Here is a 24,960-nt window from a genome sequence, read left to right on the forward strand (position 1 = left end):
CTGTATACTGTGTATGACTGAGGCTGTATACGGAGCACAATGTGACTAGGACGCACCAGGAGACTGCGCTGAGTAATGTGATATATAACACCTGTATACTGTGTGTGACTGAGGCTGTATACGGAGCACAATGTGACTAGGACGCACCAGGAGACTGCGCTGAGTAATGTGATATGTGACACCTGTATACTGTGTGACTGAGGCTGTATACGGAGCACAATGTGACTAGGACGCACCAGGAGACTGCGCCGAGTAATGTGATATATGACACCTGTATACTGTGTGTGACTGAGGCTGTATACGGAGCACAATGTGACTAGGACGCACCAGGAGACTGCGCTGAGTAATGTGATATGTGACACCTGTATACTGTGTGTGACTGAGGCTGTATACGGAGCACAATGTGACTAGGACGCACCAGGAAACTGCGCTGAGTAATGTGATATATGACACCTGTATACTGTGTGTGACTGAGGCTGTATACGGAGCACAATGTGACTAGGACGCACCAGGAGACTACGCTGAGTAATGTGATATATGACACCTGTATACTGTGTGTGTGACTGAGGCTGTATACGGAGCACAATGTGACTAGGACGCACCAGGAGACTGTGCTGAGTAATGTGATATAGGACACCTGTATACTGTGTGTGTGACTGAGGCTGTATACGGAGCACAATGTGACTAGGACGCACCAGGAGACTGTGCTGAGTAATGTGATATATGACAACTGTATACTGTGTGTGACTGAGGCTGTATACGGAGCACAATGTGACTAGGACGCACCAGGAGACTGCGCTGAGTAATGTGATATATGACACCTGTATACTGTGTGTGACTGAGGCTGTATACGGAGCACAATGTGACTAGTACGCACCAGGAGACTGCGCTGAGTAATGTGATATGTGACACCTGTATACTGTGTGTGACTGAGGCTGTATACGGAGCACAATGTGACTAGGACGCACCAGGAGACTGCGCTGAGTAATGTGATATATGACACCTGTATACTGTGTGTGACTGAGGCTGTATACGGAGCACAATGTGACTAGGACGCACCAGGAGACTACGCTGAGTAATGTGATATATGACACCTGTATACTGTGTGTGACTGAGGCTGTATACGGAGCACAATGTGACTAGGACGCACCAGGAGACTGCGCTGAGTAATGTGATATATGACAACTGTATACTGTGTGTTACTGAGGCTGTATACGGAGCACAATGTGACTAGGACGCACCAGGAGACTGCGCTGAGTAATGTGATATATGACAACTGTATACTGTGTGTTACTGAGGCTGTATACGGAGCACAATGTGACTAGGACGCACCAGGAGACGGCGCAGAGTAATGTGATATATGACACCTGTATACTGTGTGTGACTGAGGCTGTATACAGAGCACAATGTGACTAGGACGCACCAGGAGACGGCGCAGAGTAATGTGATATATGACACCTATATACTGTGTGTGACTGAGGCTGTATACGGAGCACAATGTGACTAGGACGCACCAGGAGACTGTGCTGAGTAATGTGATATATGATACCTGTATACTGTGTGTGACTGAGGCTGTATACGGAGCACAATGTGACTAGGACGCACCAGGAGACTGCGCTGAGTAATGTGATATATGACACCTGTATACTGTGTGTGACTGAGGCTGTATACGGAGCACAATGTGACTAGGACGCACCAGGAGACTGCGCTGAGTAATGTGATATATGACACCTGTATACTGTGTGTGACTGAGGCTGTATACGGAGCACAATGTGACTAGGACGCACCAGGAGACTGTGCTGAGTAATGTGATATATGACACCTGTATACTGTGTGTGACTGAGGCTGTATACGGAGCACAATGTGACTAGGACACACAAGGAGACTGCGCTGAGTAATGTAATATATGACACCTGTATACTGTGTGTAACTGAGGCTGTATATGGAGCACAGTGTGACTAGGACGCACCAGGAGACTGCGCTGAGTAATGTGATATATGACACCTGTATACTGTGTGTGACTGAGGCTGTATACGGAGCACAATGTGACTAGGACGCACCAGGAGACTGCACTGAGTAATGTGATATATGACACCTGTATACTGTGTGTGACTGAGGCTGTACACGGAGCACAATGTGACTAGGACGCACCAGGAGACTGCGCTGAGTAATGTGATATATGACACCTGTATACTGTGTGTGACTGAGGCTGTATACGGAGCACAATGTGACTAGGACGCACCAGGAGACTACGCTGAGTAATGTGATATGACACCTGTATACTGTGTGTGACTGAGGCTGTATACAGAGCACAATGTGACTAGGACGCACCAGGAGACTGCGCTGAGTAATGTGATATATGACACCTGTATACTGTGTGTGACTGAGGCTGTATACGGAGCACAATGTGACTAGGACGCACCAGGAGACTGCGCTGAGTAATGTGATATATGACACCTGTATACTGTGTGTGACTGAGGCTGTATACGGAGCACAATGTGACTAGGACACACAAGGAGACTGCGCTGAGTAATGTGATATATGACACCTGTATACTGTGTGTGACTGAGGCTGTATACGGAGCACAATGTGACTAGGACGCACCAGGAGACTGCGCTGAGTAATGTGATATATGACACCTGTATACTGTGTGTGACTGAGGCTGTATACAGAGCACAATGTGACTAGAACGCACCAGGAGACTGCGCTGAGTAATGTGATATATGACACCTGTATACTGTGCGTGTGACTGAGGCTGTATACGGAGCACAATGTGACTAGGACGCACCAGGAGACTGCGCTGAGTTATGTGATATATGACACCTGTATACTGTGTGTGACTGAGGCTGTATACGGAGCACAATGTGACTAGGACGCACCAGGAGACTGCGCTGAGTAATGTGATATATGACACCTGTATACTGTGTGTGTGACTGAGGCTGTATACGGAGCACAATGTGACTAGGACGCACCAGGAGACTGCGCTGAGTAATGTGATATATGACACCTGTATACTGTGTGTGACTGAGGCTGTATACAGAGCACAATGTGACTAGGACGCACCAGGAGACTGCGCTGAGTAATGTGATATAGGACACCTGTATACTGTGTGTGACTGAGGCTGTATACGGAGCACAATGTGACTAGGACGCACCAGGAGACTGCGCTGAGTAATGTGATATAGGACACCTGTATACTGTGTGTGACTGAGGCTGTATACGGAGCACAATGTGACTAGGATGCACCAGGAGACTGCGCTGAGTAATGTGATATAGGACACCTGTATACTGTGTGTGACTGAGGCTGTATACAGAGCACAATGTGACTAGGACGCACCAGGAGACTACGCTGAGTAATGTGATATAGGACACCTGTATACTGTGCGTGACTGAGGCTGTATACAGAGCACAATGTGACTAGGACGCACCAGGAGACTGCGCTGAGTAATGTGATATAGGACACCTGTATACTGTGTGTGACTGAGGCTGTATACGGAGCACAATGTGACTAGGACGCACCAGGAGACTGCGCTGAGTAATGTGATATAGGACACCTGTATACTGTGTGTGACTGAGGCTGTATACGGAGCACAATGTGACTAGGATGCACCAGGAGACTGCGCTGAGTAATGTGATATATGACACCTGTATACTGTGTGTGACTGAGGCTGTATACGGAGCACAATGTGACTAGGACGCACCAGGAGACTGCGCTGTGTTATGTGATATGTGACACCTGTATACTGTGTGTGACTGAGGCTGTATACGGAGCACAATGTGACTAGGATGCACCAGGAGACTGCGCTGAGTAATGTGATATAGGACACCAGTATACTGTGTGTGACTGAGGCTGTATACGGAGCACAATGTGACTAGGACGCACCAGGAGACTGCGCTGAGTAATGTGATATAGGACACCTGTATACTGTGTGTGACTGAGGCTGTATACGGAGCACAATGTGACTAGGATGCACCAGGAGACTGCGCTGAGTAATGTGATATAGGACACCTGTATACTGTGTGTGACTGAGGCTGTATACGGAGCACAATGTGACTAGTACGCACCAGGAGACTGCGCTGAGTTATGTGATATATGACACCTGTATACTGTGTGTGACTGAGGCTGTATACGGAGCACAATGTGACTAGGACGCACCAGGAGACTGCGCTGAGTAATGTGATATGTGACACCTGTATACTGTGTGACTGAGGCTGTATACGGAGCACAATGTGACTAGGACGCACCAGGAGACTGCGCTGAGTAATGTGATATAGGACACCTGTATACTGTGTGTGTGACTGAGGCTGTTTACGGAGCACAATGTGACTAGGACGCACCAGGAGACTGCACTGAGTAATGTGATATATGACACCTGTATACTGTGTGTGACTGAGGCTGTATACGGAGCACAATGTGACTAGGACGCACCAGGAGACTGCACTGAGTAATGTGATATATGACACCTGTATACTGTGTGTGACTGAGGCTGTATACGGAGCACAATGTGACTAGGACGCACCAGGAAACTGCGCTGAGTAATGTGATATATGACACCTGTATACTGTGTGACTGAGGCTGTATACGGAGCACAATGTGACTAGGACGCACCAGGAGACTGCGCTGAGTAATGTGATATAGGACACCTGTATACTGTGTGTGTGACTGAGGCTGTATACGGAGCACAATGTGACTAGGACGCACCAGGAGACTGCACTGAGTAATGTGATATATGACACCTGTATACTGTGTGTGACTGAGGCTGTATACGGAGCACAATGTGACTAGGACGCACCAGGAGACTGCGCTGAGTAATGTGATATATGACACCTGTATACTGTGTGTGACTGAGGCTGTATACGGAGCACAATGTGACTAGGACGCACCAGGAGACTGCGCTGAGTTATGTGATATATGACACCTGTATACTGTGTGTGACTGAGGCTGTATACTGAGCACAATGTGACTAGGACGCACCAGGAGACTGCGCTGAGTAATGTGATATATGACACCTATATACTGTGTGTGACTGAGGCTGTATACAGAGCACAATGTGACTAGAACGCACCAGGAGACTGCGCTGAGTAATGTGATGTGTGACACCTGTATACTGTGTGTGACTGAGGCTGTATACGGAGCACAATGTGACTAGGACGCACCAGGAGACTGCGCTGAGTAATGTGATGTATGACACCTGTATACTGTGTGTGACTGAGGCTGTATACAGAGCACAATGTGACTAGGACGCACCAGGAGACTGCGCTGAGTAATGTGATGTGTGACACCTGTATACTGTGTGTGACTGAGGCTGTATACGGAGCACAATGTTACTAGGATGCACCAGGAGACTGCGCTGAGTAATGTGATATATGACACCTGTATACTGTGTGTGACTGAGGCTGTATACGGAGCACAATGTGACTAGGACGCACCAGGAGACTGCGCTGTGTTATGTGATATGTGACACCTGTATACTGTGTGTGACTGAGGCTGTATACGGAGCACAATGTGACTAGGACGCACCAGGAGACTGCGCTGAGTAATGTGATGTATGACACCTGTATACTGTGTGTGACTGAGGCTGTATACGGAGCACAATGTGACTAGGACGCACCAGGAGACTACGCGGAGTAATGTGATATATGACACCTATATACTGTGTGTGACTGAGGCTGTATACGGAGCACAATGTGACTAGGACGCATCAGGAGACTGCGCTGAGTAATGTGATATATGACACCTGTATACTGTGTGTGACTGAGGCTGTATACAGAGCACAATGTGACTAGGACGCACCAGGAGACTGCGCTAAGTAATGTGATATATGACACCTATATACTGTGTGTGACTGAGGCTGTATACGGAGCACAATGTGACTAGGACGCATCAGGAGACTGCGCTGAGTAATGTGATATATGACACCTGTATACTGTGTGTGACTGAGGTTGTATACGGAGCACAATGTGACTAGGACGCACCAGGAGACTGCGCTGAGTAATGTGATATATGACACCTGTATACTGTGTGTGACTGAGGTTGTATACAGAGCACAATGTGACTAGGACGCACCAGGAGACTGCGCTGAGTAATGTAATATATGACACCTGTATACTGTGTGTGACTGAGGCTGTATACAGAGCACAATGTGACTAGGACGCACCAGGAGACTGCGCTGAGTAATGTGATATATGACACCTGTATACTGTGTGTGACTGAGGCTGTATACGGAGCACAATGTGACTAGGACGCACCAGGAGACTGCGCTGAGTAATGTGATATATGACACCTGTATACTGTGTGTGACTGAGGCTGTATACGGAGCACAATGTGACTAGGACGCATCAGGAGACTGCGCTGAATAATGTGATATAGGACACCTGTATACTGTGTGTGACTGAGGCTGTATACGGAGCACAATGTGAGTAGGAGGCACCAGGAGACTGCGCTGAGTAATGTGATATATGACACCTGTATACTGTGTGTGACTGAGGCTGTATACGGAGCACAATGTGAGTAGGAGGCACCAGGAGACTGCGCTGAGTAATGTGATATATGACACCTGTATACTGTGTGTGACTGAGGCTGTATACAGAGCACAATGTGACTAGGACGCACCAGGAGACTGCGCTGAGTAATGTGATATATGACACCTGTATACTGTGTGTGACTGAGGCTGTATACGGAGCACAATGTGACTAGGACGCACCAGGAGACTGCGCTGAGTAATGTGATATATGACACCTGTATACTGTGTGTGACTGAGGCTGTATACAGAGCACAATGTGACTAGGACGCACCAGGAGACTGCGCTGAGTAATGTGATATAGGACACCTGTATACTGTGTGTGACTGAGGCTGTATATAGAGCACAATGTGACTAGGACGCACCAGGAGACTGCGCAGACTAATGTGATATATGACACCTGTATACTGTGTGTGACTGAGGCTGTATACAGAGCACAATGTGACTAGTACGCACCAGGAGACTGTGCTGAGTAATGTGATATATGACACCTGTATACTGTGTGTGACTGAGGCTGTATACGGAGCACAATGTGACTAGGACACACCAGGAGACTGCGCTGAGTAATGTGATATATGACACCTGTATACTGTGTGTGACTGAGGCTGTATACAGAGCACAATGTGACTAGGATGCACCAGGAGACTGCGCTGAGTAATGTGATATAGGACACCTGTATACTGTGTGTGACTGAGGCTGTATACGGAGCACAATGTGACTAGGATGCACCAGGAGACTGCGCTGAGTAATGTGATATAGGACACCTGTATACTGTGTGTGACTGAGGCTGTATACGGAGCACAATGTGACTAGGACGCACCAGGAGACTGCGCTGAGTAATGTGATACATGACACCTGTATACTGTGTGTGACTGAGGCTGTATACGGAGCACAATGTGACTAGAACGCACCAGGAGACTGCGCTGAGTAATGTGATATATGACACCTGTATACTGTGTGTGACTGAGGCTGTATACGGAGCACAATGTGACTAGAACGCACCAGGAGACTGCGCTGAGTAATGTGATGTGTGACACCTGTATACTGTGTGTGACTGAGGCTGTATACGGAGCACAATGTGACTAGGATGCACCAGGAGACTGCGCTGAGTAATGTGATATAGGACACCTGTATACTGTGTGTGACTGAGGCTGTATACGGAGCACAATGTGACTAGGACGCACCAGGAGACTGCGCTGAGTAATGTGATACATGACACCTGTATACTGTGTGTGACTGAGGCTGTATACGGAGCACAATGTGACTAGGACGCACCAGGAGACTGCGCTGAGTAATGTGATATATGACACCTGTATACTGTGTGTGACTGAGGCTGTATACGGAGCACAATGTGACTAGGATGCACCAGGAGACTGCGCTGAGTAATGTGATATAGGACACCTGTATACTGTGTGTGACTGAGGCTGTATACGGAGCACAATGTGACTAGGACGCACCAGGAGACTGCGCTGAGTAATGTGATACATGACACCTGTATACTGTGTGTGACTGAGGCTGTATACGGAGCACAATGTGACTAGAACGCACCAGGAGACTGCGCTGAGTAATGTGATATATGACACCTGTATACTGTGTGTGACTGAGGCTGTATACGGAGCACAATGTGACTAGAACGCACCAGGAGACTGCGCTGAGTAATGTGATATATGACACCTGTATACTGTGTGTGACTGAGGCTGTATACGGAGCACAATGTGACTAGAACGCACCAGGAGACTGCGCTGAGTAATGTGATGTGTGACACCTGTATACTGTGTGACTGAGGCTGTATACGGAGCACAATGTGACTAGGACGCACCAGGAGACTACGCTGAGTAATGTGATATATGACACCTATATACTGTGTGTGACTGAGGCTGTATACGGAGCACAATGTGACTAGAACGCACCAGGAGACTGCGCTGAGTAATGTGATATATGACACCTGTATACTGTGTGACTGAGGCTGTATACGGAGCACAATGTGACTAGGACGCACCAGGAGACTACGCTGAGTAATGTGATATATGACACCTATATACTGTGTGTGACTGAGGCTGTATATGGAGCACAATGTGAGTAGGAGGCACCAGGAGACTGCGCTGAGTAATGTGATATATGACACCTGTATACTGTGTGTGACTGAGGCTGTATACAGAGCACAATGTGACTAGGACGCACCAGGAGACTGCACTGAGTAATGTGATATATGACACCTGTATACTGTGTGTGACTGAGGCTGTATACGGAGCACAATGTGACTAGGATGCACCAGGAGACTGCGCTGAGTAATGTGATATAGGACACCTGTATACTGTGTGTGACTGAGGCTGTATACGGAGCACAATGTGACTAGGACGCACCAGGAGACTGCGCTGAGTAATGTGATATAGGACACCTGTATACTGTGTGTGACTGAGGCTGTATACGGAGCACAATGTGACTAGGATGCACCAGGAGACTGCGCTGAGTAATGTGATATAGGACACCTGTATACTGTGTGTGACTGAGGCTGTATACGGAGCACAATGTGACTAGGACGCACCAGGAGACTGCGCTGAGTAATGTGATACATGACACCTGTATACTGTGTGTGACTGAGGCTGTATACGGAGCACAATGTGACTAGAACGCACCAGGAGACTGCGCTGAGTAATGTGATATATGACACCTGTATACTGTGTGTGACTGAGGCTGTATACGGAGCACAATGTGACTAGAACGCACCAGGAGACTGCGCTGAGTAATGTGATATATGACACCTGTATACTGTGTGTGACTGAGGCTGTATACGGAGCACAATGTGACTAGAACGCACCAGGAGACTGCGCTGAGTAATGTGATGTGTGACACCTGTATACTGTGTGTGACTGAGGCTGTATACGGAGCACAATGTGACTAGAACGCACCAGGAGACTGCGCTGAGTAATGTGATATATGACACCTGTATACTGTGTGACTGAGGCTGTATACGGAGCACAATGTGACTAGGACGCACCAGGAGACTACGCTGAGTAATGTGATATATGACACCTATATACTGTGTGTGACTGAGGCTGTATACGGAGCACAATGTGAGTAGGAGGCACCAGGAGACTGCGCTGAGTAATGTGATATATGACACCTGTATACTGTGTGTGACTGAGGCTGTATACAGAGCACAATGTGACTAGGACGCACCAGGAGACTGCACTGAGTAATGTGATATATGACACCTGTATACTGTGTGTGACTGAGGCTGTATACAGAGCACAATGTGACTAGGACGCACCAGGAGACTGCGCTGAGTAATGTGATATATGACACCTGTATACTGTGTGTGACTGAGGCTGTATACGGAGCACAATGTGACTAGGACGCCCCAGGAGACTGCGCTGAGTAATGTGATATAGGACACCTGTATACTGTGTGTGACTGAGGCTGTTTACGGAGCACAATGTGACTAGGACGCACCAGGAGACTGCGCTGAGTAATGTGATATATGACACCTGTATACTGTGTGTGACTGAGGCTGTATATGTAGTACAATGTGACTAGGACGCACCAGGAGACTGCGCTGAGTAATGTGATATAGGACACCTGTATACTGTGTGTGACTGAGGCTGTATACGGAGCACAATGTGACTAGGACGCATCAGGAGACTGCGCTGAGTAATGTGATATATGACACCTGTATACTGTGTGTGACTGAGGCTGTATACGGAGCACAATGTGACTAGGACGCACCAGGAGACTGCGCTGAGTAATGTGATATATGACACCTGTATACTGTGTGTGACTGAGGCTGTATACGGAGCACAATGTGACTAGGACGCACCAGGAGACTGCGCTGAGTAATGTGCTATATGACACCTGTATACTGTGTGTGACTGAGGCTGTATACGGAGCACAATGTGACTAGGACGCACCAGGAGACTGCGCTGAGTAATGTGATATAGGACACCTGTATACGGTGTGTGACTGAGGCTGTATACGGAGCACAATGTGACTAGGATGCACCAGGAGACTGCGCTGAGTAATGTGATATATGATACCTGTATACTGTGTGTGACTGAGGCTGTATACGGAGCACAATGTGACTAGGACGCACCAGGAGACTGTGCTGAGTAATGTGATATATGACACCTGTATACTGTGTGAGACTGAGGCTGTATACGGAGCACAATGTGACTAGGATGCACCAGGAGACTGCGCTGAGTAATGTGATATGTGACACCTGTATACTGTGTGTGACTGAGGCTGTATACGGAGCACAATGTGACTAGGACGCACCAGGAGACTGCGCTGAGTAATGTGATATATGACACCTGTATACTGTGTGTGACTGAGGCTGTATACGGAGCACAATGTGACTAGGACGCACCAGGAGACTACGCTGAGTAATGTGATATGTGACACCTGTATACTGTGTGTGACTGAGGCTGTATACAGAGCACAATGTGACTAGGACACACCAGGAGACTGCGCTGAGTAATGTGATATATGACACCTGTATACTGTGTGTGACTGAGGCTGTATACGGAGCACAATGTGACTAGGACGCACCAGGAGACTGCGCTGAGTAATGTGATATATGACACCTGTATACTGTGTGTGACTGAGGCTGTATACGGAGCACAATGTGACTAGGACGCACCAGGAGACTGCGCTGAGTAATGTGATATATGACACCTGTATACTGTGTGTGACTGAGGCTGTATACGGAGCACAATGTGACTAGGACGCACCAGGAGACTGCGCTGAGTAATGTGATATATGACACCTGTATACTGTGTGTGACTGAGGCTGTATACGGAGCACAATGTGACTAGGACGCACCAGGAGACTACGCTGAGTAATGTGATATGTGACACCTGTATACTGTGTGTGACTGAGGCTGTATACAGAGCACAATGTGACTAGGACGCACCAGGAGACTGCGCTGAGTAATGTGATATATGACACCTGTATACTGTGTGTGACTGAGGCTGTATACGGAGCACAATGTGACTAGGACACACCAGGAGACTGCGCTGAGTAATGTGATATATGACACCTGTATACTGTGTGTGACTGAGGCTGTATACGGAGCACAATGTGACTAGGACGCACCAGGAGACTGCGCTGAGTAATGTGATATATGACACCTGTATACTGTGTGACTGAGGCTGTATACGGAGCACAATGTGACTAGGACGCACCAGGAGACTGCGCTGAGTAATGTGATATATGACACCTGTATACTGTGTGACTGAGGCTGTATACGGAGCACAATGTGACTAGGACGCACCAGGAGACTGCGCTGAGTAATGTGATATGTGACACCTGTATACTGTGTGTGACTGAGGCTGTATACAGAGCACAATGTGACTAGGACGCACCAGGAGACTGCGCTGAGTAATGTGATATATGACACCTGTATACTGTGTGACTGAGGCTGTATACGGAGCACAATGTGACTAGGACGCACCAGGAGACTGCGCTGAGTAATGTGATATATGACACCTGTATACTGTGTGTGACTGAGGCTGTATACGGAGCACAATGTGACTAGGACGCACCAGGAGACTGCGCTGAGTAATGTGATATGTGACACCTGTATACTGTGTGTGACTGAGGCTGTATACGGAGCACAATGTGACTAGGACGCACCAGGAGACTGCGCTGAGTAATGTGATATATGACACCTGTATACTGTGTGACTGAGGCTGTATACGGAGCACAATGTGACTAGGACGCACCAGGAGACTGTGCTGAGTAATGTGATATATGACACCTGTATACTGTGTGTGACTGAGGCTGTATATGGAGCACAATGTGACTAGGACGCACCAGGAGACTGCGCTGAGTAATGTGATATGACACCTGTATACTGTGTGTGACTGAGGCTGTATACGGAGCACAATGTGACTAGGACGCACCAGGAGACTACGCTGAGTAATGTGATATATGACACCTATATACTGTGTGTGACTGAGGCTGTATACGGAGCACAATGTGACTAGGACACACAAGGAGACTGCGCTGAGTAATGTGATATATGACACCTGTATACTGTGTGTGACTGAGGCTGTATACAGAGCACAATGTGACTAGGACGCACCAGGAGACTGCGCTAAGTAATGTGATATATGACACCTATATACTGTGTGTGACTGAGGCTGTATACGGAGCACAATGTGACTAGGACGCACCAGGAGACTGCGCTGAGTAATGTGATATATGACACCTGTATACTGTGTGACTGAGGCTGTATACGGAGCACAATGTGACTAGGACGCACCAGGAGACTACGCTGAGTAATGTGATATATGACACCTGTATACTGTGTGTGACTGAGGCTGTATACGGAGCACAATGTGACTAGGATGCACCAGGAGACTGCGCTGAGTAATGTGATATGTGACACCTGTATACTGTGTGTGACTGAGGCTGTATACGGAGCACAATGTGACTAGGACGCACCAGGAGACTGCGCTGAGTTATGTGATATATGACACCTATATACTGTGTGTGACTGAGGCTGTATACGGAGCACAATGTGACTAGGACGCACCAGGAGACTGCGCTGAGTAATGTGATATATGACACCTGTATACTGTGTGTGACTGAGGCTGTATACGGAGCACAATGTGACTAGGACGCATCAGGAGACTGCGCTGAGTAATGTGATATATGACACCTGTATACTGTGTGTGACTGAGGCTGTATACGGAGCACAATGTGACTAGGACGCACCAGGAGACTGCGCTGAGTAATGTGATATATGACACCTGTATACTGTGTGTGTGACTGAGGCTGTATACGGACCACAATGTGACTAGGACGCACCAGGAGACTGCGCTGAGTAATGTGATATATGACACCTGTATACTGTGTGTGTGACTGAGGCTGTATACGGACCACAATGTGACTAGGACGCACCAGGAGACTGCGCTGAGTAATGAGATATATGACACCTGTATACTGTGTGTGACTGAGGCTGTATACGGAGCACAATGTGACTAGGACGCACCAGGAGACTGCGCTGAGTAATGTGATATATGACACCTGTATACTGTGTGTGACTGAGGCTGTATACGGAGCACAATGTGACTAGGACGCACCAGGAGACTGCGCTGAGTAATGTGATATATGACACCTGTATACTGTGTGTGTGACTGAGGCTGTATACGGAGCACAATGTGACTAGGACGCACCAGGAGACTGCGCTAAGTAATGTGATATATGACACCTGTATACTGTGTGTGACTGAGGCTGTATACGGAGCACAAAGTGACTAGGACGCACCAGGAGACTGCGCTGAGTAATGTGATATGTGACACCTGTATACTGTGTGTGACTGAGGCTGTATACGGAGCACAATGTGACTAGGACGCACCAGGAGACTGCGCTGAGTAATGTGATATATGACACCTGTATACTGTGTGTGACTGAGGTTGTATACAGAGCACAATGTGACTAGGACGCACCAGGAGACTGCGCTGAGTAATGTAATATATGACACCTGTATACTGTGTGTGACTGAGGCTGTATACAGAGCACAATGTGACTAGGACGCACCAGGAGACTGCGCTGAGTAATGTGATATATGACACCTGTATACTGTGTGTGACTGAGGCTGTATACGGAGCACAATGTGACTAGGACGCACCAGGAGACTGCGCTGAGTAATGTGATATATGACACCTGTATACTGTGTGTGACTGAGGCTGTATACGGAGCACAATGTGACTAGGACGCATCAGAAGACTGCGCTGAATAATGTGATATAGGACACCTGTATAATGTGTGTGACTGAGGCTGTATACGGAGCACAATGTGAGTAGGAGGCACCAGGAGACTGCGCTGAGTAATGTGATATATGACACCTGTATACTGTGTGTGACTGAGGCTGTATACGGAGCACAATGTGAGTAGGAGGCACCAGGAGACTGCGCTGAGTAATGTGATATATGACACCTGTATACTGTGTGTGACTGAGGCTGTATACAGAGCACAATGTGACTAGGACGCACCAGGAGACTGCGCTGAGTAATGTGATATATGACACCTGTATACTGTGTGTGACTGAGGCTGTATACGGAGCACAATGTGACTAGGACGCACCAGGAGACTGCGCTGAGTAATGTGATATATGACACCTGTATACTGTGTGTGACTGAGGCTGTATACAGAGCACAATGTGACTAGGACGCACCAGGAGACTGCGCTGAGTAATGTGATATATGACACCTGTATACTGTGTGTGTGACTGAGGCTGTATACGGAGCACAATGTGACTAGGACGCACCAGGAGACTGCGCTGAGTAATGTGATATATGACACCTGTATACTGTGTGTGACTGAGGCTGTATACGGAGCACAATGTGACTAGGACGCACCAGGAGACTGCGCTGAGTAATGTGATATATGACACATGTATACTGTGTGTGACTGAGGCTGTATACGGAGCACAATGTGACTAGGACGCACCAGGAGACTGCGCTGAGTAATGTGATATATGACACCTGTATACTGTGTGTGACTGAGGCTGTATACGGAGCACAATGTGACTAGGACGCATCAGGAGACTGCGCTGAATAATGTGATATATGACACCTGTATACTGTGTGTGACTGAGGCTGTATACGGAGCACAATGTGACTAGGACGCACCAGGAGACTGCGCTGAGTAATGTGATATATGACACCTGTATACTGTGTGTGACTGAGTGTGTATACGGAGCACAATGTGACTAGGACGCACCAGTAGAGACTGCGCTGAGTAATGTGATATATGACAACTGTATACTGTGTGTGACTGAGGCTGTATACGGAGCACAATGTGACTAGGACGCACCAGGAGACTGCGCTGAGTAATGTGATATATGACACCTGTATACTGTGTGTGTGACTGAGGCTGTATACAGAGCACAATGTGACTAGGACGCACCAGGAGACTGCGCTGAGTAATGTGATATATGACACCTGTATTCTGTGTGTGACTGAGGCTGTATACGGAGCACAATGTGACTAGGACGCACCAGGAGACTGCGCTGAGTAATGTGATATATGACACCTGTATACTGTGTGTGACTGAGGCTGTATACAGAGCACAATGTGACTAGGACGCACCAGGAGACTGCGCTGAGTAATGTGATATAGGACACCTGTATACTGTGTGTGACTGAGGCTGTATATAGAGCACAATGTGACTAGGACGCACCAGGAGACTGCGCAGACTAATGTGATATATGACACCTGTATACTGTGTGTGACTGAGGCTGTATACAGAGCACAATGTGACTAGTACGCACCAGGAGACTGTGCTGAGTAATGTGATATATGACACCTGTATACTGTGTGTGACTGAGGCTGTATACGGAGCACAATGTGACTAGGACACACCAGGAGACTGCGCTGAGTAATGTGATATATGACACCTGTATACTGTGTGTGACTGAGGCTGTATACAGAGCACAATGTGACTAGGATGCACCAGGAGACTGCGCTGAGTAATGTGATATAGGACACCTGTATACTGTGTGTGACTGAGGCTGTATACGGAGCACAATGTGACTAGGATGCACCAGGAGACTGCGCTGAGTAATGTGATATAGGACACCTGTATACTGTGTGTGACTGAGGCTGTATACGGAGCACAATGTGACTAGGACGCACCAGGAGACTGCGCTGAGTAATGTGATACATGACACCTGTATACTGTGTGTGACTGAGGCTGTATACGGAGCACAATGTGACTAGAACGCACCAGGAGACTGCGCTGAGTAATGTGATATATGACACCTGTATACTGTGTGTGACTGAGGCTGTATACGGAGCACAATGTGACTAGAACGCACCAGGAGACTGCGCTGAGTAATGTGATGTGTGACACCTGTATACTGTGTGTGACTGAGGCTGTATACGGAGCACAATGTGACTAGGATGCACCAGGAGACTGCGCTGAGTAATGTGATATAGGACACCTGTATACTGTGTGTGACTGAGGCTGTATACGGAGCACAATGTGACTAGGACGCACCAGGAGACTGCGCTGAGTAATGTGATACATGACACCTGTATACTGTGTGTGACTGAGGCTGTATACGGAGCACAATGTGACTAGAACGCACCAGGAGACTGCGCTGAGTAATGTGATATATGACACCTGTATACTGTGTGTGACTGAGGCTGTATACGGAGCACAATGTGACTAGGACGCACCAGGAAACTGCGCTGAGTAATGTGATATATGACACCTGTATACTGTGTGTGACTGAGGCTGTATACGGAGCACAATGTGACTAGAACGCACCAGGAGACTGCGCTGAGTAATGTGATATATGACACCTGTATACTGTGTGTGACTGAGGCTGTATACGGAGCACAATGTGACTAGAACGCACCAGGAGACTGCGCTGAGTAATGTGATGTGTGACACCTGTATACTGTGTGTGACTGAGGCTGTATACGGAGCACAATGTGACTAGAACGCACCAGGAGACTGCGCTGAGTAATGTGATATATGACACCTGTATACTGTGTGACTGAGGCTGTATACGGAGCACAATGTGACTAGGACGCACCAGGAGACTACGCTGAGTAATGTGATATATGACACCTATATACTGTGTGTGACTGAGGCTGTATACGGAGCACAATGTGAGTAGGAGGCACCAGGAGACTGCGCTGAGTAATGTGATATATGACACCTGTATACTGTGTGTGACTGAGGCTGTATACAGAGCACAATGTGACTAGGACGCACCAGGAGACTGCACTGAGTAATGTGATATATGACACCTGTATACTGTGTGTGACTGAGGCTGTATACGGAGCACAATGTGACTAGGATGCACCAGGAGACTGCGCTGAGTAATGTGATATAGGACACCTGTATACTGTGTGTGACTGAGGCTGTATACGGAGCACAATGTGACTAGGACGCACCAGGAGACTGCGCTGAGTAATGTGATATAGGACACCTGTATACTGTGTGTGACTGAGGCTGTATACGGAGCACAATGTGACTAGGATGCACCAGGAGACTGCGCTGAGTAATGTGATATAGGACACCTGTATACTGTGTGTGACTGAGGCTGTATACGGAGCACAATGTGACTAGGACGCACCAGGAGACTGCGCTGAGTAATGTGATACATGACACCTGTATACTGTGTGTGACTGAGGCTGTATACGGAGCACAATGTGACTAGAACGCACCAGGAGACTGCGCTGAGTAATGTGATATATGACACCTGTATACTGTGTGTGACTGAGGCTGTATACGGAGCACAATGTGACTAGAACGCACCAGGAGACTGCGCTGAGTAATGTGATATATGACACCTGTATACTGTGTGTGACTGAGGCTGTATACGGAGCACAATGTGACTAGAACGCACCAGGAGACTGCGCTGAGTAATGTGATGTGTGACACCTGTATACTGTGTGTGACTGAGGCTGTATACGGAGCACAATGTGACTAGAACGCACCAGGAGACTGCGCTGAGTAATGTGATATATGACACCTGTATACTGTGTGACTGAGGCTGTATACGGAGCACAATGTGACTAGGACGCACCAGGAGACTACGCTGAGTAATGTGATATATGACACCTATATACTGTGTGTGACTGAGGCTGTATACGGAGCACAATGTGAGTAGGAGGCACCAGGAGACTGCGCTGAGTAATGTGATATATGACACCTGTATACTGTGTGTGACTGAGGCTGTATACAGAGCACAATGTGACTAGGACGCACCAGGAGACTGCACTGAGTAATGTGATATATGACACCTGTATACTGTGTGTGACTGAGGCTGTATACAGAGCACAATGTGACTAGGACGCACCAGGAGACTGCGCTGAGTAATGTGATATATGACACCTGTATACTGTGTGTGACTGAGGCTGTATACGGAGCACAATGTGACTAGGACGCCCCAGGAGACTGCGCTGAGTAATGTGACATATGACACCTGTATACTGTGTGTGACTGAGGCTGTTTACGGAGCACAATGTGACTAGGACGCACCAGGAGACTGCGCTGAGTAATGTGATATATGACACCTGTATACTGTGTGTGACTGAGGCTGTATATGTAGTACAATGTGACTAGGACGCACCAGGAGACTGCGCTGAGTAATGTGATATAGGACACCTGTATACGGTGTGTGACTGAGGCTGTATACGGAGCACAATGTGACTAGGATGCACCAGGAGACTGCGCTGAGTAATGTGATATATGACACCTGTATACTGTGTGTGACTGAGGCTGTATACGGAGCACAATGTGACTAGGATGCACCAGGAGACTGCGCTGAGTAATGTGATATATGACACCTGTATACTGTGTGTGACTGAGGCTGTATACGGAGCACAATGTGACTAGGACGCATCAGGAGACTGCGCTGAGTAATGTGATATATGACACCTGTATACTGTGTGTGACTGAGGCTGTATACGGAGCACAATGTGACTAGGACGCACCAGGAGACTGCGCTGAGTAATGTGCTATATGACACCTGTATACTGTGTGTGACTGAGGCTGTATACGGAGCACAATGTGACTAGGACGCACCAGGAGACTGCGCTGAGTAATGTGATATAGGACACCTGTATACGGTGTGTGACTGAGGCTGTATACGGAGCACAATGTGACTAGGACGCACCAGGAGACTGCGCTGAGTAATGTGATATATGACACCTGTATACTGTGTGTGACTGAGGCTGTATACGGAGCACAATGTGACTAGGACGCACCAGGAGACTGCGCTGAGTAATGTGATATATGACACCTGTATACTGTGTGAGACTGAGGCTGTATACGGAGCACAATGTGACTAGGACGCACCAGGAGACTGCGCTGAGTAATGTGATATGTGACACCTGTATACTGTGTGTGACTGAGGCTGTATACGGAGCACAATGTGACTAGGACGCACCAGGAGACTGCGCTGAGTAATGTGATATATGACACCTGTATACTGTGTGTGACTGAGGCTGTATACGGAGCACAATGTGACTAGGACGCACCAGGAGACTACGCTGAGTAATGTGATATGTGACACCTGTATACTGTGTGTGACTGAGGCTGTATACAGAGCACAATGTGACTAGGACACACCAGGAGACTGCGCTGAGTAATGTGATATATGACACCTGTATACTGTGTGTGACTGAGGCTGTATACGGAGCACAATGTGACTAGGACGCACCAGGAGACTGCGCTGAGTAATGTGATATATGACACCTGTATACTGTGTGTGACTGAGGCTGTATACGGAGCACAATGTGACTAGGACGCACCAGGAGACTGCGCTGAGTAATGTGATATATGACACCTGTATACTGTGTGTGACTGAGGCTGTATACGGAGCACAATGTGACTAGGACGCACCAGGAGACTGCGCTGAGTAATGTGATATATGACACCTGTATACTGTGTGTGACTGAGGCTGTATACGGAGCACAATGTGACTAGGACGCACCAGGAGACTACGCTGAGTAATGTGATATGTGACACCTGTATACTGTGTGTGACTGAGGCTGTATACAGAGCACAATGTGACTAGGACGCACCAGGAGACTGCGCTGAGTAATGTGATATATGACACCTGTATACTGTGTGTGACTGAGGCTGTATACGGAGCACAATGTGACTAGGACACACCAGGAGACTGCGCTGAGTAATGTGATATATGACACCTGTATACTGTGTGTGACTGAGGCTGTATACGGAGCACAATGTGACTAGGACGCACCAGGAGACTGCGCTGAGTAATGTGATATATGACACCTGTATACTGTGTGACTGAGGCTGTATACGGAGCACAATGTGACTAGGACGCACCAGGAGACTGCGCTGAGTAATGTGATATATGACACCTGTATACTGTGTGACTGAGGCTGTATACGGAGCACAATGTGACTAGGACGCACCAGGAGACTGCGCTGAGTAATGTGATATGTGACACCTGTATACTGTGTGTGACTGAGGCTGTATACAGAGCACAATGTGACTAGGACGCACCAGGAGACTGCGCTGAGTAATGTGATATATGACACCTGTATACTGTGTGACTGAGGCTGTATACGGAGCACAATGTGACTAGGACGCACCAGGAGACTGCGCTGAGTAATGTGATATATGACACCTGTATACTGTGTGTGACTGAGGCTGTATACGGAGCACAATGTGACTAGGACGCACCAGGAGACTGCGCTGAGTAATGTGATATGTGACACCTGTATACTGTGTGTGACTGAGGCTGTATACGGAGCACAATGTGACTAGGACGCACCAGGAGACTGCGCTGAGTAATGTGATATATGACACCTGTATACTGTGTGACTGAGGCTGTATACGGAGCACAATGTGACTAGGACGCACCAGGAGACTGTGCTGAGTAATGTGATATATGACACCTGTATACTGTGTGTGACTGAGGCTGTATACGGACCACAATGTGACTAGGACGCACCAGGAGACTGCGCTGAGTAATGTGATATATGACACCTGTATACTGTGTGTGACTGAGGCTGTATACGGAGCACAATGTGACTAGGACGCACCAGGAGACTGCGCTGAGTTATGTGATATATGACACCTGTATACTGTGTGTGACTGAGGCTGTATACGGAGCACAATGTGACTAGGATGCACCAGGAGACTGCGCTGAGTAATGTGATATATGACACCTGTATACTGTGTGTGACTGAGGCTGTATACGGAGCACAATGTGACTAGGACGCACCAGGAGACTGCGCTGAGTAATGTGATATATGACACCTGTATACTGTGTGTGACTGAGGCTGTATACGGAGCACAATGTGACTAGGACACACAAGGAGACTGCGCTGAGTAATGTGATATATGACACCTGTATACTGTGTGTGACTGAGGCTGTATACGGAGCACAATGTGACTAGGACACACAAGGAGACTGCGCTGAGTAATGTGATATATGACACCTGTATACTGTGTGTGACTGAGGCTGTATACGGAGCACAATGTGACTAGGACACACAAGGAGACTGCGCTGAGTAATGTGATATATGACACCTGTATACTGTGTGTGACTGAGGCTGTATACGGAGCACAATGTGACTAGGATGCACCAGGAGACTGCGCTGAGTAATGTGATATATGACACCTGTATACTGTGTGTGACTGAGGCTGTATACGGAGCACAATGTGACTAGGACACACAAGGAGACTGCGCTGAGTAATGTGATATATGACACCTGTATACTGTGTGTGACTGAGGCTGTATACGGAGCACAATGTGACTAGGACGCACCAGGAGACTGCGCTGAGTAATGTGATATATGACACCTGTATACTGTGTGACTGAGGCTGTATACGGAGCACAATGTGACTAGGACACACCAGGAGACTGTGCTGAGTAATGTGATATATGACACCTGTATACTGTGTGTGACTGAGGCTGTATACGGAGCACAATGTGACTAGGACACACAAGGAGACTGCGCTGAGTAATGTGATATATGACACCTGTATACTGTGTGTGACTGAGGCTGTATACGGAGCACAATGTGACTAGGATGCACCAGGAGACTGTGCTGAGTAATGTGATATATGACACCTGTATACTGTGTGACTGAGGCTGTATACGGAGTATAACAGAACTGTAGCATTTTGTGTACAGACTCACACACAGATGACATAGTGTCACAGTACACACTCCTCTCTGGCCGTTGTGTTGCTCCTCTTTGGATCACTGTTGGTAGGTATAAACCACCCGCTGGGAACACAGCACAAGGCGTGCCGCTCTAGACTAGCGCTGACCCAGAGGTCTCGCAATCACAGACGCTCAGATCCTTACACTCCGCCCCCCCCCCCCCTTCCCCCGTGACACGTGCAATCAGCGGCGTTACTATAATGGCTGACCCTCCTCGCTGCAGCCCTGACCCGGAACCGGGTGATTTCCATCTCTCAGGACCACTGAAGAAGAAGCGCCTGGGTGGACGGCGATTCGCAACTGTTGGTGAAGTTCAGCAAGCCGCCATGTCCTGACACCGGGATAGATGCGGCGCTGTACCGCTGGAACACATGTTTAGTGTGGGTGGTGTGTACCCAGGCATGCCACTGCTCCTCCTACTGCGCTGCGACGTGTGCGGTCACCGTGTGCTGAATGTGCGCCAGGCCACCACTATTCCTACAGGTATTAATGAAGCCATCACACGCCGCAGCGCAGTACGAGGAGCGCGGCTACAGCTGTACACACTTACACAATGACAGCTCTGGTTACCTTATTTATTGTGTGTGTGTATACACTGGCAGGGGAGTGTGTGTGTATATACACTGGCAGGGGAGTGTGTGTGTGTGTGTGTGTGTGTGAGTGTGTGTGTATATACACTGGCAGGGGAGTGTGTGTGTGTGTGTGTATATACACTGGCAGGGGAGTGTGTGTGTATATACACTGGCAGGGGAGTGTGTGTGTATATACACTGGCAGGGGAGTGTGTGTGTGTATATACACTGGCAGGGGAGTGTGTGTGTATATACACTGGCAGGGGAGTGTGTGTGTATATACATTGGCAGGGGAGTGTGTGTGTGTGTGTGTATACACTGGCAGGGGAGTGTGTGTGTGTATACACTGGCAGGGGAGTGTGTGTGTGTATACACTGGCAGGGGAGTGTGTGTGTATATACACTGGCAGGGGAGTGTGTGTGTGTATACACTGGCAGGGGAGTGTGTGTGTATATACACTGGCAGGGGAGTGTGTGTGTGTATACACTGGCAGGGGAGTGTGTGTGTGTGTGTGTGTGTGTGTGTGTGTGTGTGTGTGTGTGTGTGTGTGTGTGTGTATATACACTGGCAGGGGAGTGTGTGTGTATATACACTGGCAGGGGAGTGTGTGTGTATATACACTGGCAGGGGAGTGTGTGTGTGTGTGTGTATATACACTGGCAGGGGAGTGTGTGTGTGTGTGTGTATATACACTGGCAGGGGAGTGTGTGTGTATATACACTGGCAGGGGAGTGTGTGTGTATATACACTGGCAGGGGAGTGTGTGTGTGTGTGTATATACACTGGCAGGGGAGTGTGTGTGTATATACACTGGCAGGGGAGTGTGTGTGTATATACACTGGCAGGGGAGTGTGTGTGTATATACACTGGCAGGGGAGTGTGTGTGTGTATATACACTGGCAGGGGAGTGTGTGTGGAGAAAATGTATAAGACCATACACAACACACACATATACAGAGCACACACACTAGAAGCTGCTGCGGGCTCCCCCCGGTGGCCGCCGCTGGTACTGCGCCCTCTGCACTGTGTCCGGGGAACACGGAGCCGCAGCAGCCGCCGCACACCAGGATAACCCCCCTCGGTCTCTGGATGCAGCCGGGCGGCGGAGGTGGGCAGGGTACACCCCGGGGGGGATGGGGTGGGCGCCGAGGGTCTCACCTCTCATCCGCGGGCAGCGGCCGCCGGCTCAGTCGGTGCAGGACAGGAGCAGTCATGTGATCAGCCGGCCACATGACCAGCACCGGGAGAGACCACATGACCAGACCCCTCAGTTCTGCCCGCACGGCACGCTGGGTAATAGCAGGGAGACCCCTGTACACAGGTAATGATCCCCAGTGCCGGTGTGTCCTGTATATATACCCCCTGCCAGTGTATATACCCCTACTACCCCAATATATACCCCCTGTCACTGTATATACCACTACCTCCACAATATATACCCCCTGTCACTGTATATACCACTACCTCCCCAATATATACCCCCTGTCACTGTATATACCACTAGACCCCCAATATATACCCCCTGTCACTGTATATACCACTGCCCCCCAATATATACCTCCTGTCACTGTATATACCACTACCTCCCCAATATATACCCCCTGTCACTGTATATACCACTAGACCCCCAATATTTACCCCCCTGTCACTGTATATACCACTAAACCCCCAATATATACCCCCTGCCAGTGTATATACCACTACTACCCCAATATATACCCCCTGTCACTGTATATACCACTACACCCCCAATATATACCCCCTGTCACTGTATATACCACTACCTCCCAATATATACCCCCCTGTCACTGTATATACCACTACACCCCCAATATTTACCCCGTCACAGTATATACCACTACCTCCCCAATATATACCCCCTGTCACTGTATATACCACTACACCCCCAATATATACCCCATGTCACTGTATATACCACTACCCCCCAATATATACCCCCCTGTCACTGTATATACCACTACACCCCCAATATATACCCCCCTGTCACTGTATATACCACTATCCCCCAATATATACCCCCCTGTCACTGTATATACCACTACACCCCCAATATATACCCCCTGTCACTGTATATACCACTAAACCCCCAATATATACCCCGTCACTGTATATACCACTACCTCCCAATATATACCCCCCTGTCACTGTATATACCACTACCTCCCCAATATATAC

The 24,960-nt window shown here is 48.3% G+C and overlaps 1 long non-coding RNA gene across 1 annotated transcript in view; it reads right to left on the reverse strand.

The window, feature by feature from the left end:
- LOC135040511 (uncharacterized) overlaps positions 1–23,999 on the reverse strand; it is a 103,847-nt gene extending 79,848 nt beyond the window's left edge. Inside the window, exon 1 of the long non-coding RNA XR_010234406.1 lies at positions 23,923–23,999. This is a non-coding gene — a long non-coding RNA (uncharacterized LOC135040511). The remainder of the gene's footprint in view (positions 1–23,922) is intronic.
- Positions 24,000–24,960: the final 961 nt, after the last annotated feature.

The sequence above is a fragment of the Pseudophryne corroboree genome, unplaced genomic scaffold (genome assembly GCF_028390025.1).
Source record: "Pseudophryne corroboree isolate aPseCor3 unplaced genomic scaffold, aPseCor3.hap2 scaffold_740, whole genome shotgun sequence".
Lineage (NCBI taxonomy): Eukaryota > Metazoa > Chordata > Amphibia > Anura > Myobatrachidae > Pseudophryne > Pseudophryne corroboree.